The sequence below is a fragment of the Neovison vison genome, chromosome 12 (genome assembly GCF_020171115.1).
Source record: "Neovison vison isolate M4711 chromosome 12, ASM_NN_V1, whole genome shotgun sequence".
Lineage (NCBI taxonomy): Eukaryota > Metazoa > Chordata > Mammalia > Carnivora > Mustelidae > Neogale > Neogale vison.
The window spans coordinates 87599233-87618035 of NC_058102.1; the positions used below are offsets into that span (position 1 = coordinate 87599233).

Sequence of the window (18803 nt, forward strand, 5' to 3'; positions counted from 1 at the left end):
TAAAAGCATATGCATACAAAGCATATTCATACAAAAACTTGCACACAAACACTCCTATCAGCTTTATTTTTAATAGGCAAATCTGGAAATAACCTAAATGTCATCAACAAGTGACTGGATAAACAGTATATTTACATTCCTATAATGGTACATTCCTATAATGGTATATTCCTATAAGGAACACTACTCGGCAATAAGAAGTCAAACCATCCATAGGCAACTGAATCATCAACAACAGGATAATCTCAACAGAGTTATGTGAGCGGAAGTAGCCATACCAAAAAAAAGGACATACTGTATGATGCCATGTATTTAAAATTCTGAAAAATGCAAACTAATGTACAGTAATAGAAAGAAGATTAGTGGTTGCCTGGAGAGAGAACGTGGGAGAGTGATACATGGAAAGATTACAAAGAGGCAGAGGGAACCTTTTGGAGGTGATGGTGATAATTTCTCGCGTGTACACAGACGTCAAAATTGTGCACCCTAAACACGCATAGCTTATCGCATGTCAAATACGCCTCCATGAAGCTATTTAAAAATGCATGCAGTGGGCACACTAAGTGCTGGCATACTGTGCGCCAGGTTGCGTTGTAAAGGTGTGACATGCCTTCTCTTCAGCCCTCACCACAAAGCGATCAGGTTTTGTGATCTACGTGATCACATAGATAGATCATCGTGATCTATCTATGGTTGCTCCCTTTTTACCGAGGGACTCTGGAAGTCTTTTACTGAGGTCTGGAGAGTTGTTCAGGTTCCAAGGCTGCCCAGTTGGTAAGTGGCCACCTGACCCTCCTGTTTCGCTCTTAACTCTGAACTCCCGAGCTGCAGGAGCACAAGGAAGTGCGGAGTTCTCACATCCATTACCGGCCGCCTCCTCACGGAGTGTGGAGTCAGCAGTTCAAATGTTCGCGCCTGCTTTGCATACAGGCTCGCGGAGCTTCAGCCAGGTTAAGGTGGCCTTGGCCCAGCTTCGCACCGGAGGCTGTCAGGGAAGCGATGCGTCCCTTCTCCTCTTTCCAGGGCCCTGTCCACTGACTCACAGGGCTCCAGCTGCCGTGGATAGACTTCGGCGTTTTGTGTTTTTCAGTCGGCCAAAGATCATGTAGATTGAGTTCTCTGAGCTTGTAGGTGCCAGAACCCCAGCAACGGAGCATTGCCCTACAGCTGGGCATTACCGCTGCAACTGGCGTTCGGGAGACAGGTGAGACTTGGCATTCACCGGGGTCGCGGGGCGTTCGGGCCCACATAGCACCTTCGGGCTTCGGCTTCCAGTAGCTGGCAGGCGGCCCGCCGCCGTCCAGCGGCCGCGTCCCGGCGCTCAGCCGGGTGCCCCTCCCGCGCGGCTCCGCGGGGGCGTCGGGGAGGCGGGCCCGGGGACGCTCGCGAGGCACTCCGGCGCGGCGCCCCCTGCCGGCGCCCTGCTCCCTCGCCCGGGATCCGGTCCGGGCGGCGCGGGGACTCCGGCCTGAGAGCCAGCGAGCGCGCGGGCGGGCGGGCGGCGCGGCGCGCTGCGGGCGAGCGGGCGCGTCCTGCAGGGGTAGGTGGGCCGCCAAGCACCGGCGGGCAGGAGGGCGTGGGCGGCGCGCGCGGGCGGGCCCGGGGCGGGCGGGGGGCGCGCGGCGGGGGTCGGCGCGGGGGCGGAGCGGGCGGGGGGCCCGGCGGCGGGGGCGCGCGCGGCGGCGCGCGGCCGGCTCGAGTCATCAATTATGCAAGGACTCGGGCGGCGCGGGGGGCGGGCGCGGGGAGCGCTCCAAGATGGCGCCCACCGCAGTCCCGCCCGCCGCAGCCTCGGCGCCTCTGCAGTCCGGCCGCGCCTCCCGGGCCCCGCGCTAGGGCCGTCGTTGCCTCCCTCGCCGCCGCTGCCGTAAGTCGCCCCGGAGCCCCCGCCCCGGCGCCGCTCCTCGCCCGCCGGCTTCCCCTTCTCGCCTCGGGACCCCGGAGCGGGGCTCGCCCATCTCCGGTCGGGGGCTTTGCCGCAGAGTGCGCGGCGGGGCTCGAGGGGCCGCGGAGCTGGGTTTCTGTCCTCCCGGTTTTGGACAGGTGTTTGGAAGTCTTGCTTCCTTCTACCGTGTTTACCAGGGGTCCCTGAGGAGAGCTGAGGACCACCGGCCACCACCCCGATACACCCTCGCTCTTCTTGTCTCTTGGCTGCATTGGGGGACAGTGGCCTGCCCTCGGCGCCCCTTCGGTGGTGCAACCTCCCTCCCCCAACCTCCAAGGGCCGGGGCAGAGTCGGGGCCCCTCTCGGGGTTGCACTGGGAAGGGCAGTGCTGTCGGGATCGTCCTACAGCAGCCCCTCAGCTCTACCCCCTCCCCCATGTCTTACTGCATTCTTCTCCCCCATCCGGCTCCAGATCGTTACCAGCTGCAGAAGCCAGGAGCTCCTGGGTTCTTAGGGCAGCCAGAACTCCCCCTGTCCTTTACTCGGATGTCCGTCCCCCTCCTGACAGGGTGCTCTGGGGCTGTGTTGGGGGCCCTCGGGACCTTCCTCGGCAGGCTAGAATTCCTGCATTAGGGAGTACATCACTTTCAGAATATCCCCCTTCCCCCACCCCCATCCCTACGCCACCCGATGCAGAGCCTGTTCCTCTCCTCCTTTCTCCCTTCCCTCCCCCACCTTACCAGGATCAGCAGCACCCCGGGCTTCTTAGCGTTTGGCTTAAAGGACTGCCCAGCTCCACAGACCCCTCCTCTCTAGTTCTCTTGGTACTTGGGGGACCGCAAAGCCTCTGCATTTTTCCTCAGAGCTCAGCTCCATCCCCTCTGCCTGCGGCAACCACCGGTGGAGACTTGGCAGTTAACTTTCCGGGGGTTAGCTGGGGCTTTCAGACCCATTCAGAGGCCCCGGCTTAGAGGTCGGGTGGGGTGGGAATCATTTTTCAGTTTGATAAATACGATTCTTCAAACCATGCGTTCCTTCCAACTACTCCACCCTGTGCCCTCTTCCTCACTTACACTGCAGTTTTTGAAACACGGGGGAATGCATTTTATATGGGGAGATTCCAAGATTCTCGGCATCGGTGTTCATAATAAAAGAATGTCATCTGTTTGGGGGAGGGGGGAGAAACTTGGCGTTGCATCTGGCTAATCCAGGGAAAGGGAGAAATAATTAACATGAAGCAAACTCTACCACACCAGGAAAATTTAGTGGGTACCAGAGAAACAAGAATGGAAGCAGGAAATGTGGGTGAGGGCTTTGGGAGCAAAGGGCAATAGTGCTTTTTATAACTATTTTCTCAAGTTTAAACCTGGAGAGCCTTCAGAGACGTCTCCGTGTGTTAGGGCTGGGGGATGTTTTAGCTTTCCATAGGAGATTTCGGGTGTGGTAGACTGTTTCACCGTCTCTCTGTACTTTGCTTTCCTCCACGTGCATTATTAGAAGATAATGGAGGTGGGGGGACTTTTTTTTTTCCCTCAAAGAAAAAAAATTTTTTTTTTGATGTGTAATGCAAATGGCTGGAGAACATTAGCATCTGGTGCCATTCTGGTAGGAATCTCGGGGGGGGGGGGATCAGACTTAAATTGCTGAAAGCTTTGTAGCACGTTGCCTGTAACCCGGTTCTTGAAATACTGCAGCATTTTTTCTTTGGAACTCATGACCCATAAGGCCTTCAGTTCTCCCTGAAAGAGGATTTGATTGCTTGAGAGGGGGGTGGTAATGATGGTTTGGTATTCGGCAGGCATCATCTGTCCTAGAAATCGAGTCTCTCCCTGGAGAGGGCTCTGAGCATGTTCTATGTTTTCAACATCTGATTTAGGGTATGTGTAAATGTGCTGTGTTTCTTGGTAGGGCTGGTGGTGGAGATTGCAAAGCAGTTCTTGATAGTGCAGGCCAATTATTGGTTTCTTGAATTCAGTTTGAGAGGCAGACTTAATATACCTTTGGTTTTCATTTGGGATTTTGTCAACTTTCATCAAAGTACTTAAAGGATTTTATTTTAAATTAATAAAGGACTATGAAGTAGAATATAGCATACTTAAAAACAAACCATGTACAGTGCTTGTTGCTCTTTTTGTAGGAGAATAACAAATTTTTCTCGTGGTCCAGCTTTGGGTGCCCGTGTTGGGGCTTGCACCAGGGTTCTTGCTGTGGTGCTTAAAGGACAGTTCCCTGGTTTCTTGCTGTGGTGCTTAAAGGACAGTTCCCGGACCAGCGCTGCCATGAAGTATGCACATGCTGGACGCGATTTGGGTTTTTCTTTGCTTTTATTATCAGCAGGCTTTCTTGTAGATGTGTGTGTGCATGCGCAGCTGGGCTTATTCTTGAGATTGCAGGCCTAGTTATCATATTTTATTACTCCCACGTAACTTCATTTTGGCTGTCCCTCATGGAGACAGTGTTTTACAGGCTGCAACAGATCCATATGTAAGACATACAGTGACATTTTGCTGACTACATTGTTTTAGCACATTTTGGTAATTTAAAGTAACAAGGGTCAGTTAATAATTATGGGAATTTGGTCTCCACAAGAATTAATCAGATAGCTTGCTAAGTCAAGCTGGCTCAGAAGGAAATCTTCTGAGTTGATTTGAACAGTGAGCTGAGAAAAGGACTTGATACACAGAGACCAGTATGCAGTCCTTTATATCACTAGAGTAGACTTGTCAAAATTTTATTTTAAAATTCTAGAAAGGGAAGGTGGCCATAAAATTCAGCTCTACAACCTCCTAGCACAGAAGTTCCATTATGGGAGATCTTTGCTTTGAGTACTTCCATTGGTAGGGAACTTCCTTCTACATAAAGTTAGCTCATTCCATTTGGGTTCACTGTGATTAAGTACTTTAATGTCATTGAAAAGATAACACACATAATGTTAAAAGACCTATGGTTTAGGGCTATATCAAGGCCAGATGTCATTCTTGTGCTAATTACCAAGAAAAGATTGACTATTGATATTCTGTAGCAATTATACAAGAAATCCCCATCTGCTTGAAAAGAACACAGAGATAGACATATCCACCTAAAGCAAGAAAAACATTCCATGAATGGAGAGAAAAATAATTATCTTTAATGTGCTGATGTTATGTAACAAGTTCTAGAGGCACAGGCATGAATTAATGAATACATAATTCCCGTCAATTATATCTGACAAAGAAAAAATAACCCCACATTGTATAGAAAGTGTTAAAGATGCAAAGTTTATCCAGAGTGCGATTAGTTCCTGTAATTATGAAAAGAACACATTCTTATTACAGAAAAATTTTAATATATGTAAAAAAAAACAGGAAAAAGTCATCCTTAGCTTTTTTTTTTTTAAAGATTTCATTTATTTATTTGACAGACAAAGATCATAAGCAGGCAGAGAAGCAGGCAGAGAGAGAGGAGGAAGCAGACTCCCTGCTGAGCAGAGAGCCCGATGTGGGGCTCGATCCCAGGACTCTGGGATCATGACCTGAGCCGAAGGCAGAGGCTTTAACCCACTGAGCCACCCAGGCGCCCCACTATCCTAAGCAAAATAGTTGTTTTATTGTATATTTTCAGTCTTTTTTTTTTCCCTATAGGAGGGCAAGAAGCACTTGCAAATGTTATTCAGAATAATAGTATTTAGACTATGAACTTAAGAGTCTAAAAGCCTTGGTTTAAAAATACTATTATTCTGAGTTTCTGAGCATGGTATCATTTTCTAAGCTGGTTCTTGCCACTTAAAATATGTTAGTGCGTAGAACAATGCCTCACACACAGTAGGTACAGAGGGAGAATATTTGTTGATTTGATGATTAAGGAAAGATTTCTTTATTCCTCTGGTTATCTTGCTATATTTAAATCAAGAGACTTTACGGGCAAATTCTAAGAATGAATTCTTTCACATTAAAGGTAATTTTTTTGAAAATTTAAAAATGATTCTGAGAAAAGGTAAATTAAATATAACCATCTAGTGTTTAAGTCCCTAAATGAAACTATGGCTATTAAAGTATACAAGGAAGGAAACAGAACTGTCACATTGTAGGTGTATATTAATTGCTGAAATGTGGTATGACAGGCTTTTAGGTCTAAGCTGGTAAAACAATAATTTTTAGGAATAGGAAGTAAATGCAGGAAAAGGAGAGACAAACAGGAAGTCTTCTGGGAAATTTTTCTCTGTCTCTTTGTGAATGTGTGGAAACACAGCCAGGACACACAGTTAAGTACCATGTCTGGAATTAAGGTGAAATGAAGACACTAGCAGGTTGCCATAGTTAACACCATTGAGAAGCAGCAGCAGCAGTATGGGCTTAAGTTCATGTCTTGACTCTGCTACTTATTAGGTTTGTGACTTTGGGCAAATTAATGTATTTGAGTTACAGTGTTCTCATCTATAAAAATAAGAATAATAATTCCTATGTTTGGGTGTTGTGGGGATTAAAAGAAATCGCTGTTACTTTGTGGTTTCTGACACATAGAGCTCAATGTATATTTGCTCCTTTCCCTCTAAGGATTTAGCAGCTTAGTGTGTGTTTATACACGTATTTGTTATAGTATAGATATGCTGTATTAAATTTTGGTAGTCTGAAAGGCAGATAGTTGCTTTATCTTCAGTCTGGCATAGAGGATAGGATCTGCAGATACCCTGATTTGGATGGGCATTGCTGGTCTAAGAGGAGAAAAGCTTTATTTTATTATTATTTTTTAAGATTTTATTTATTTATTTGACAGACGGAGATCCCAAGCAGGCAGAGAAGCAGGCAGAGAGAGAGGGAGAAGCAGGCTCCCTGTTGAGTGGAGAGTCCGATGTGGGGCTCGATCCCAGGACCCTGGGATCATGATCTGAGCCGAAGGCAGAGGCTTTAACCCACTGAGCCACCCAGGCGCCCAGGAGAAAAGTTTTATTATACAATTGCAGTGCTGATCTCCACCACAACCATGCAAATATTGTTACCAAAGTAATTCCTCAGTCATTCCCAAACTATCCTAGAGTAGGATGTTACCCAAGAGAAATGCTCTTGCACTGCTAGCTAGCTGGCAGGCCATGAACTGTTTTTAGCTATAGCCTGGTATCTGAAGGCGGAATGGACCCAAAGACTGAGGCTCCCCTTTATTCTTCCTTAATTATGATGAGTGATTATCAAGTTTGGAGTTGCTTTTGTCTTTAGTACCATTCTAGGTTTTTCCATTATATTTGCACTGATTTATTTGAATGGGTCTCATATAGTAAGATCTCACAGCTGACCATCTACCTTTGGTAATTATTATTCTATGGTTGTCGGTTTATCAGAACTTTAAAAAACCTGGGACGCCTGAGTGGCTTAGTTAGTTAAGCATCTGCCTTTTTGGCTCAGGTGATGATCCCAGGGTCCTGGGATCCAGCCCTGCATTGGACTCTTTGCTCAGCAGGGAGCCTACTTCTCCCTCTGTCTGTGTCCTCCCCCCATTCCACGTGTGTGCTTGCTCAATCTCTCTCTCTGACAAATAAATAAATAAATAAAAATTTTAAAGACATTTTTTTAAAAGATTTTATTTGTTTATTTGACAGAGATCACAAGTAGGCAGAGAGGCAGGCAGAGAGAGAGGGGGAAGCAGGCTCCCCGCTGAGCAGAGAGTCTGATGTGGGGCTTGATCCATGACCTGAGCTGAAGGCAGAGGCTTTAACCCACGAAGCCACCCTGGCGCCCCTAAAAAAATTTTTTTTTAAAATCTTTCTATCAATTGATTGTTTGAATTAGGTAAGGCAAATATTATTCTACCCATTTTACAGCTGAGAAAATTGAGTGTCCCAGAACTTAACCACATTGTCTAGGGCTACAGGACCATTAAGTCATGGAGTGGAGATGGGTACCCAGGTTGGTTGGCTGACCCATGATTAAAGACTTTTTCCCCATGATGTTCATATAACTAAGTAACGTGAACAATTTTGGCTTTGTTTTAAGAAATTATCATTATCCTAGGTAGCTAAATGTGTTTTAGTGAGTGGGCATAATTAAAGATTCTGGGATAGGCGGAGGGAGGGCAAAAGTACCTTTGAGGGATAGCATTTTGAAAGCAGGGAAAATGAACTGAAGATGTGTTTCTTATTGAAGTAACACACCTGTTTTGTTTCTGCAGCTCTCCTGAGTACTTTTTTAAAGGTCATCGTGTCTGCTTACCTTTCTTTATTTCTCTTGCACATAAATACATACATATAGTTACTCATAAATACTCCCATATTGCCAATGAAAGTTATAACCAGGACTGTAGAGGAATTATGGCCTCTACCACCTGACTTCTTTGCTTATGCAAGGCTGAAATTGGTGTAGGGCTGTATACTGGGGGTTGGTGCTGGGAGGGGTATTCAGGGTGCAGCAGAAAAAGGTTCTGGGAGGCTCTTGGGCTACAGCAGCAAAGGTGGAAGTGGATAATAAAGATTTCCCTTAGGTATTTGGAGATGTGCCCTGTTGAGGAAAGGGGAACAAAATAAAAGCTGGGGGCTGAGGGTCGAAGAGGTACTCTAGGTTTGGGACTCAAGTTCTCTTGATCCTGGAAAGTGTTGATTGGGTTAGGGTGACTGAAATGTTAGTGGGGGGGAGGGTCTGAAGCACTTTCATATTCACTATTGGTGGTACAGAGAGGCCTCCCATGTTCAGTGGGCTTGTTCTGGGACCTGGAAGTGGAAAGCACCGAAATCCCCCAGAAGACATATTAACAGGCTCTTTTCATGTTCAGTTGATTAGTGCTGTTTTTATGCTGTAAAATCTTTGGGTTCCTGGAGAGTAAGGATGTTAGAGAAATCTAAGTGAATGTGTATTTATCCAGGGAATGGATTCTCTAGGCTGTGAATTATACGTCATTTATTTCCCTCCTTTTTCCTACATTTTGGGTATTTAACTGATCATTAGCATATCCACCAGAATGAACTTAGGAAGGAAAAAAATCCAAATTAAAATGTTACTTTAAGTTTTTAGTTAGTGGCTGATAAAGAAAGAGATCACTACTACTTTATCAATGAAAAGGCAATTCATTTTTCAGCTGTTCTTATTCTCTTGTTATTTCAGCAGTTCACAATTGAAGGCTAAACTTCCAAAAGCTTAATATTCACTGGTAGCAAGTGTGAAATAACATTTTTCCTTCATTTGACTGAGCAACTGTCCTGTAAATAAATAGAGTTTCATATATGACATGGTTAGTTTCTTGTTTTAGGAGGAACCCTTCTTCAAGTAAGGATAATGCATTAGGCTTTTGCTTTATATTCACTACTGTCTTTTTTGTCTTAACAAGAAGCTGAATAAAACACTTTTAAATGAAAAGAAAATTGTTTATTATTATTAAATTGTGGAGAAAAATTGAGCAGTTTGCAAATGAGACTGGTAGAGCTTTCTCAGAAGTCAGAATACCCAGAAATCTCACTTGCTTCAGAATTCTCAATTGGATTTCCTAAGATTTTGGCGAAGACTGAAGAGGTGAAATGCCTTGCTTCTAGGAAAGAGACGTTAGAGAAAATAGGCATTTTTTTAAAGATTTGTGCTTTGATGAAGAAGAAAGTATTGGGAGTGTGAGGAATCATTGGAGCAGACTTTGAGAAAAGTGTGGGAATGACTGCTGTGAATGGGCAAGGGAGTTTGGACGTGAACTTGGGGAACTGCTCATTTTTTAAGAGGAGTTATCTCTCCTCTGCAGACTCTTTTGGAAACCTCTCTGTGACCTGATATTCTGGATGGGGATTGGAACCTTGGAAAGGTGTCTTTTTTTTTTTTTTTAATGTCCCTAGCCTGCTAGAACTGTGCTACAATTGCTTTCTTTATCCCATTCTTGCATTGGAAAAGTTAGGGAGTGTTTTCTTGCTTTATACTAAAAAATTTAGTAACATTCTTAAATATTATTTTGTTTCCTCTTTTTAAAAAAAGATTCTAAGTCATTTAATATAAAAAATTTTACTCAGAAGGCACTGTTGAAGTTATCTCTTTCATTCTATGTTGTAAAATATGTACTTTACAATTGAGTAGCTAACAGAGGCTGTTCAAAAATCAGAAGGTTCAAGGTTAAGTCTTCTTATAACTGTCTCCCACTTAATCAGTATGCACTCCATAAAGGCAACTATCATTACCAGCTTCTCTTGTATTCTTTTTTGTGTACATATGCACCTGTGCACATTCTCTCCCCTGGCACATACCCAGTTATTTCTAGTGTCTTTTAGAGAAAACTATTAAAATAGTTTTGGGATTTGAACTCTCTTTTTAAATCACCTTAGATTAATTTTCCCCTTATGATACAGATAATCCCTTATGTTTTATATTTCTTAGTGAAATTTCTTGGCTTATTTAAGGTAAAAAGTTAATTTGGGCCAAAGCACCCATTTCCTACCAACTAAGTTGTTTTTTAGGGTTTCCATATGAGAATTACATATGAAAAAGTATAGAGAAAGACATGGCCTCAAGAACTATTGACACTTTGATTTGTAGATCCCCTATCCTGACCATACCAATCGACAGAATTGTCATGAGTAACAACTAAGGGTGAGGCATTGTGACAGGTGTTGAAAGATACTGTAGAGTTGCAGGAATGTATTTATTGGGTGAAATAAATTATAAGCACAACATGTTAAATAAGAGGTGTTCATAATGGCTCATGGCAACAACTGTAAGGGGTTTAAGTTCATATAAATGGTATAGAATTTTTATTATTTATTTATTTATTTTTTAGAAAGGAGAGTTTTAAGCTGATATGATGAGAGGGTGATGGAAGAAGTATGACTTGAACTGAGCTTTACAGAATGGTTGGGTAAGACAGTGTGAGTCAAAGTAAGAAGGTGAGAATGCATGAAGTATTTTGGGAGTGCAGTTAGCGAATCAGTTGGGCTGTGGTTGAATGCCACCTCCCCTTCCCCAGCAGGTAGGCCTGTGAAAGATAGGGTAGAGGTAGCCCAACATTAACGATTTTTCAAAGCTGTGTTTATCCTTAGAGACCATGGAGAACATAGAGGATTTTTGAGGTAGCACAGAATGACACATCATCAAAGCTGTGCTAAAATGTATCAGGAGGATTGGGTAGCAATGTGTAATAGGACAGAATAGAACATATAATGGATGTCCAGCTAATTGACTGTTTGGTTTGGCCTTAGATGGGTGGTGACAAGGGCTTGGACCAGGATTATAGTGATGAAGATGGAAAGGAGGGGAAAGAGAGAGAATTTTGTATATGTGTGTCCCATGTATTTAAGTAATATTTCCCTAATGTAAGAAGTAGTTTATAGGACGACTCAGTAGGACTTGATGAAAGACTACATGGGAAAAGGGAGGAGGAGGGGTTCAAGATTATTTTGCCATTTTAAAATTCGGAGATATAATCTTCTATTTAGAACATATGGGTGGGGGTATAGGCTGTAATATATGTTGGCAGTCTAGTCCAGACCAACTTGGTTATTAACAAGCTATCTTTTAATTAAAAAAATTTTTTTTGTAATCTCTGCATCCAATGTGGGGCTCAAATTCATGACCCCGAGATCAAGAGTCAGGTGCTCTTCTAACTGAGCCAACCCAGCGCCTCTATTTCTAATTTTTAATCCTTTCTTTGCAGAGAGTTATCCCCCGCCCCTTGAGCTTCTAAAGTTTTCTTTAAGAGAAACCTAAGTGTTCCCACTTCTTTATTCTCTGTGCTTGCTCACTGATAAAGATTATTTAAACTTTGTCGATCTCTGTCCTTTTGTTTCTTATTTTGGGAGTGTTAAATTCTGTCCATTTGTAAACATTTAACATGTGGTCATTTTCCTTGATATTCTCAACTAACCTTTAGTTTCATATATAAAGAAACAAGTATTATGCACCTTTTCATAGACCTGGTAGATGACTGTTTTGTCCTTACTGAAATTCAGTGGCTTGCTTTCTTTGATCATTTGGTTATGTTCTGTGTGCTTCATGAAAACCATTGAAATTGCAGGATTTATTAAAGGTAACAACTGAGAGGATTCTAATAGTTGAAAGCAGAGGGAAAGAGGCTCTATCAGCTAGTGCTGTTGCTTTTTCTTTCAGGTATTGAATCTTGGGTGGATACAAAATGTCAGGCTTGACTTGCATCAACTTCTGATATATCTGGGGTACCAGACAGTTGTCAGTGAGCCCTAATGTGCAACTTCAGTATACAGTGGTAATTTAGAGCAAAAAGTATGCTCAGGTTGCTCAGGTTCTGTTCTAGCCTTTTGTATTCAGTAAAGGTCTTTGAAAAAGAAAAAAATAAAGGGTGATTGAAACATCAGAGCATGCGTAAGCAAATTAACAGAATACATGTAAGAAAAAAGCAATTTAATTTAATGCAATAAAATTTTTCATTTAATTTGTTAATATTTTCTTTCTCACCACTAAAATTACAGAGTTCTTGCAAATTCCATTAACATTCGCCACAGTTTGCACTTAGACAGTTGGCAGAAGTCCCCATGGTTTGTGTGGAACCAATAGAGCAGATGGAGTTCATGTACAAGATATTAGTAAATTTAGCACTCTACTTGGGGATGCAAAGCATCCTTATGGTAATCCCATTAGGAGAGTCTCTGTGCAATCACATTATAAGTTTGTACCTGTTTTTTAGTGTGAATGCTCAAAGTAACTGTGGTTAAGAATAGTTGAGCAAAAACTCCCTGGGAAGGCATTCTTAGGGTAGTCTGGAATGAGGAAAGTCTATGAAGACCTCTTAACTGAATGCCAGCAATCTGTTTCACTTTTTAAAATATTTTATTTGCTTATTAGAAAGAGAGAGTGTGAGACATAGAGAGGCAGACTCCCTGCTGAGCAGGCAATCCAACATGGGACTCGATCCCAGGACCCTGGGATCATGACTGGAGCCAAAGGCAGATGCCTAACTGACTGAGCCACCCAGGAGCCACTGGCAATCTGTTTTATTAATCTAGATGTTCTAGAGCAAGTAATATTTTGATAGATACAGAGTTTTTTTCTCTTTCCTTCTATTTGTAGTAGTTCTTCCTTATCTCTGGAAGAGGAGGGGGAGGGATGTGTAAGACCAAAGAAGGACACAGAATGAGTGATTAAGTGTAGTGGGGAAATAAGGTAGAATAACCATATGAGTACTTCACCTATCTTAGAAGCTTTTTTTTTTTTTCTTTCCTGACTCATAAGAAAATTTCAGCCATAAGTGCAAAAGGGGTAAGACTTCTATATTTGGGGATCTGGCATTAGAAACTGCTGAAAAGTTTTATAGGTCAAAGAAAGTAAGTGTGTTTTTTGTGATGACTGGATATTGAAGAGATGTTATTAATTAGATCTGAGTATTTTCCACCTTTAATTTTAATTCGATTGCATGCAGCCTGACCCTTGGGGGGCTGATAGGCCTCGTTCCTTGCCACATGCTCCTTCCCAACCATTAGTAAGTTTCTGGCTTCTCTTGTTTCTTGTGCGTAGTGGGAGTTGCCACCACTTTCACCTCCCACTCCTTAGCAGGCTTGCTGTGCTGCTTCCCAGAGCTGAGGCGCAGCAGACATACCAGAGGCTGTGACTCAGGTTCCTGCTTGGGCGCTGCTCTACAGCCCTGTCTTTGCTCAGGGGACTGCTCAGAGAGAGATTTGTTGGCTTTTTTTTTTAAGATTTATTTATTTATTTATTTTACAGACAGAGATCACAAGTAGGCAGAGAGCCAGGCAGAGAGAGGAGGAAGCAGGCTCCCTCCTGAGCAGAGAGCCCGATGCAGGGCTCCATCCCAGGATCCTGGGATCATGACCTGAGCTGAAGGCAGAGGCTTAACCCACTGAGCCACCCAGGCGCCCCTGTTGGCTTGCTTTTTAAGAGCCATACATTTATCACTCAGTACAATTTGTTGCAAAATCTCAAGAAAAAAATATCATCCCCAGAAAGCAGTGTCAATTTCTAGCTGGGCTTATAGACCCATCAGCTCCTTTTAGGTACTGCTTTTGTTTATAGATGTTGAATTGTCAAGACTTTTCCAGTTTGTTTGTTTTTTTTTCCTCATTACTCATAGAACCCAGGAAGAACCCTTATTTGTGAAAACTGCTGACGTTTGAGGGTATTATAAAAATCCAGTGTGGATCTATAGAGTTCAAAGTATGGACACTAGTCTCCATTTTGGACATAAAGGTATCAGATGTTTTTATGGACAAAGTTTAGGCATCAGAACGCGTACAGTCTGGTTGTGGCTTTGGGCCAGTACATAGTGCCCCTGGGATGAATAGGGTCTTTTTTCCTATTTGGAAACATATTCCTATTAGGGTACTATCACCAAATAGAGTCCTGTTTCTTTCACAAGAATAAGTCCAATAGAATATTTGAAAAGCTTTTGAAGTTCCAGCTCAACGTATGGCAAATATATATATTTTTTCCTTTTAACATTTTTAACAGCTTTGGTTACTTTTCTTACTGTTACTTTTAAAATTTACAAACGGTACCATTGAAAAAATTTTGGTGTACAATTCTGTGAGTTTTCACACATGTGTGAATTCATACAACCACCATTGCAATCAGCGTACAGAACAGTTGCATCACCTCAAAAAGCTCCCCACTACTGTCCCTTTGTAGTCATATTCTCCCTAATGCATAATCCCTGCCAACCACTGATTGGTTCCCCATTCCTAGGGTTTTGCCTGTTTTAGAATATCATATAAATGGAAACATGCTAGAGTATATAGCCTTTTGGGACTGGCTTCTTCCAGTTAGCATGATGTTCATGTTGTATTTATCAAAATTTGTTCTTTTTTTTATTGTAAGTAGTATTCTACTGTATGATTATGTAACAGTTTGCTTACCCCTCATTTGATGAAGGTTATTTGATTTGAGATGTGTCCAATTTCAAGCAATTGTGAATAGCACTCCTCTAAACATTTGTGTATAGGTTTTTGCATGAACCCAAATTTATTTTCTTACTGTGAGTTTTGAGAGTTTTCAAAAAGTACACATATTGCAGATATGTCTTTTATCAGATAAATTACCTGGTTATATCTTCTCCTAGTTTGTAACTTCTCTTTTCCTTGTTTTAATATTGTCCTTTGTAGAGCTACAATTTTCAAATCTTATTTGTCAGTTTCTTTTATGGATCATGTTTTTGATGTCAAAGATAGAATTCTTTGTTGAGCCAAAGGTCACAAAGATGTTCTTTGTTTTCTTCTGAAAGTTTTATAGCTTCACATTTTACTTTTAGATCTATGATCCATGTAAGTTAATTTTTGTATAAGGTATGAAGTTTAGATCAAGGTTCATATTTATTTACTTTTTGCAGATAGATGTGCAGTTGTTCCAGCATCATTGCTATTGAAAAGGCAATCCTTTCTCCATTGAATTGGTTTTGTACCCTTGTCAAAACTCAGTTGGCTGTATCTGTATGGGTCTTTTTCTAGACTCTGCTCTGTTCCATTGATACATGTGTCTGTCCCTTCATAGTTGATTACTATAGCTTAAAGCAAGATTGAAAATTGTGTATTGTGAACTTTTCAGCTTTCTTCTTCTTTTTTTCAAAATTGTTTTGGTTATTCTAGTCCTTTTGTCTTTCCATATCAATTTCAGAATCAGCTTGTCTGTATCTGCAAAAACCCCTGCTTGGCATTTTGATTGGAACCGCATTAAATCTGTAGATAATTTGAGAGTTGATACCTTAACTACATGGTGTATTGAATCAATGAATGAGATGTATGTCTTCATTTATTTAGGTCATATTTTATTTCTTTCATCAACATTTTATGGTTTTCAGCATATAGGTTTGTACATGTTTTGTTAGATTTTTTCCCTTTTTTTTAGCTATTATAAATGTTTTTGTTTTGGATTTCAATTTCTTTTTTTTCTTTTTTTTTTTTTTAAATTTTTTTTTATTTTTTCAGCGTAACAGTATTCATTATTTTTGCACCACACCCAGTGCTCCATGCAATCCGTGCCCTCTCCAATACCCACTACCTGGTTCCCCCAACCTCCCACTTCAAAACCCTCAGATTGTTTTTCAGAGTCCATAGTCTCTCATGGTTCACCTCCCCTTCCAATTTCCCCCAACTCCCTTCTCCTCTCTAACTTCCCATGTCCTCCATGCTAATTGTTATGCTCCACAAATAAGTGAAACCATGATACTTGATTCTCTCTGCTTGACTTATTTCACTCAGCATAATCTCTTCCAGTCCCGTCCATGTTGCTACAAAAGTTGGGTATTCATCCTTTCTGATGGAGGCCTAATACTCTACAGTGTATTTGGACCACATCTTCCTTATCCATTCGTCCATTGAAGGGCTGGATTTCAATTTCTAATTCATTCTTAGGATATAAAAATATGATGAATTTTTTATTTTGAATTTATATCCTATAATCTTGTTAAACTCACGTCTTAGTTCTAGGAACATTTTTATAGATTTTGGGGACTTTTCATATAGACAATTATGTCATCTGTGAACAATGACAGCTTTATTTCTTCTTTCTAATGTATGTGCTTTTTATTTCTTTCTCTCTTCTACCATTATTATAGACTTTACAGACTTCTAGTAGGATATTAAATGAGAGTGGATATTTCTTCCTGTTCTTAGGAAAAAAGCGTTCAGTCTTTCACCACTAAGTATGATGATAGCTGTTAGTTTTTGTAGGTGTTCTTTATAAGGCTAAGTTCTCTTCTCTTCCTGGTTTGCTGAGGGTTTTTTTCAGAAATGGATGTTGAATTTTGTCAAATGCTTTTTCTGTATCAATTGATATGATCATAGGATTTTTTTCTTCTTAATCTATTAATAGAATAAATAACACTGATTGATTTTCAAATATTGAACTAGCCTTGCATTCTTAGGGTAAACACCACTTGGTTGTGATGTGTTATGTTTCCAAGTTGTTGGATTTGATTTGCTAATTTGTTGAATTTTAAGTCCGTGTTCATGAGGATATTATCAGTTTGTAGTCGTGTGTGTGTGATTTATTTATTTATTTATTATTAGATTTATTTATCTGAGAGAGAGAGGGCACTGAGAGAGAGGGGGAGGAGAAGATGGAGAGAATCTTCAAGCAGACTCCCCGCTGAGCACGGAGCCCAACATGGGGCTTGATCTTATGACCCATGAGATCACAACCTGAACCAAAACCAAGGGTCCGCTGCTTAACCACTGAGCCACCCAAGGCACCCCTGTAGTTTTGTGTTTTCTTTTCTTTTTTTTTTTTTTAAAGATTTTATTTATTTATTTGACAGAGCAAGATCATAAGTAGGCAGAGAGGCAGGCAGAGAGAGAGAGGAGGAAGCAGGCTCCCTGCCAAGCAGAGAGCCTGATGCGGGACTCGATCCCAGGACCCTGAGATCATGACCTGAGCCGAAGGCAGAGGCTTAACCCACTGAGCCACCCAGGCACCCAAGTTTTGTGTTTTCTTATGCTGTCTTTCTTTAGTTTTGGTATTAGGATAATGCTGGTCTTACAAAATAAGTTAGAAAGTGTTTCCTTTAATATTTTTTAGAATAGAATGTATAAATTCCTTCTCTTTAAGTATTTGGTAGAATTCTCCAGTGAAGGCATTTGTACCTAGGGTTTTCTTTGTATGAAGATTTTTAGCTGCAAATTAGATTTCTTTATTAGATATAGGACAGCTCAGGTTGTATGTTCTTTTTGGGTGAGTTTTGGGACTTTGTGGCTTTCAAGGAATTGGTTCATTTTATCTAAGTTGTGAAATTTATGTACATAGTATATACTGTTTCATTATTCTTTTAATGTGTGGGGGTTTATGGTGATAGCCCTTCTTTCATTCCTGATATTGATAATTTGTGTATTCATTCTTTTGTTTTTGATTTGTTTAGATAGAGGCTTATCAATTTTATCCATCTTTTCAAAAATCCATCTTTTAATTTTGTTGATTTTTCTCTATTGCTTTTCTGGGTCTTTTTAAAATTGTTTTTTATTTACATTGTTTTTCTTATATTTATTTTCTTCCTTTAGTGTACTTTGAGTTAATTTTCTCTCACTTTTTTTTTTTAAGGTGGAAGTATAGACTGTTTGAGACCGTCTTTTCTTTTTTTTTTTGAGACCTTCTTTTCTAATATAAATTTTTAGACTATAAATTCCCCTCTAAGTGCTGCTGTGACTATATTTTACAAATTTTGGTATGTCAAAATTTTTTTTTAAAGATTCTATTTATTTATTTGACAGAGAGCGATCACAAGTAGGCAGAGAGGCAGGCAGAGAGAGAGGAAGGGAAGCAGGCCCCCCACTGAGCAGAGAGCCCCATGCGGGACTCGATCCCAGGACCCCGATATCATGACCCGAGCCAAAGGCAGCGGCTTAACCCACTGAGCCACCCAGGTGCCCGGTATGTCAAATTTTTATTTTCTTTTAGACTTCCTTTTTGACCAACGAATTATTTGGAAGTGTGTTGTTGTGAGATATTCTAGAGTCTTTATTTTATTGATTTCTAGTTTAATTCCATTATGGTCAGAGAATATACTTTATATGATTTCAATACTTTTGTATTTGTTAAGGTTTATCACCCAAGACATGGTCTGTCTTGGTGAGTGTTCCTTGTGCAGTTGAAAAGAATATATATTCTGCTGTTAGGTAGAATGTTCGGTAGATGTCGATTATATTCAAATGGTTGATGGTGCTGTTCATTTGTTCTGTATCCTTGATTTTTTTTTCCTTCTCTCTTTTTTTTTCTAAAAATGTGATTTAATTATTATTTAATTGCAACATTATATTCTGCCTTTTAGCTTTTGCAGCTGTTTTGAGTTGTAATTGACTAATAGGAATTGTGTCTATTTAAGATCTACAACTTATGTTTTGCTATCCTTGATTATTTTTTTTTTAAGATTTTACTTATTTATTTGACAGACAGAGATCACAAGTAGGCAGAGAGGCAGGCAGAGAGAGAGAGAAGGGAAACAGGCTCCCTGCTGAGCAGAGAGCCTGATGTGGGACTCGATCCCAGGACCCTGGAATCATGACCTGAGCCGAAGGCAG

At 41.2% G+C, this 18803-nt stretch overlaps 1 protein-coding gene across 1 annotated transcript in view; it reads left to right on the plus strand.

The window, feature by feature from the left end:
* Nucleotides 1–1499: 1499 nt before the first annotated feature.
* SCN8A (sodium voltage-gated channel alpha subunit 8) overlaps nucleotides 1500–18803 on the plus strand; it is a 180833-nt gene continuing 163529 nt past the window's right edge. The window contains exon 1 of the mRNA XM_044229304.1: nucleotides 1500–1540. The gene's annotated coding sequence lies outside the window, so the exon portion shown is untranslated. The remainder of the gene's footprint in view (nucleotides 1541–18803) is intronic.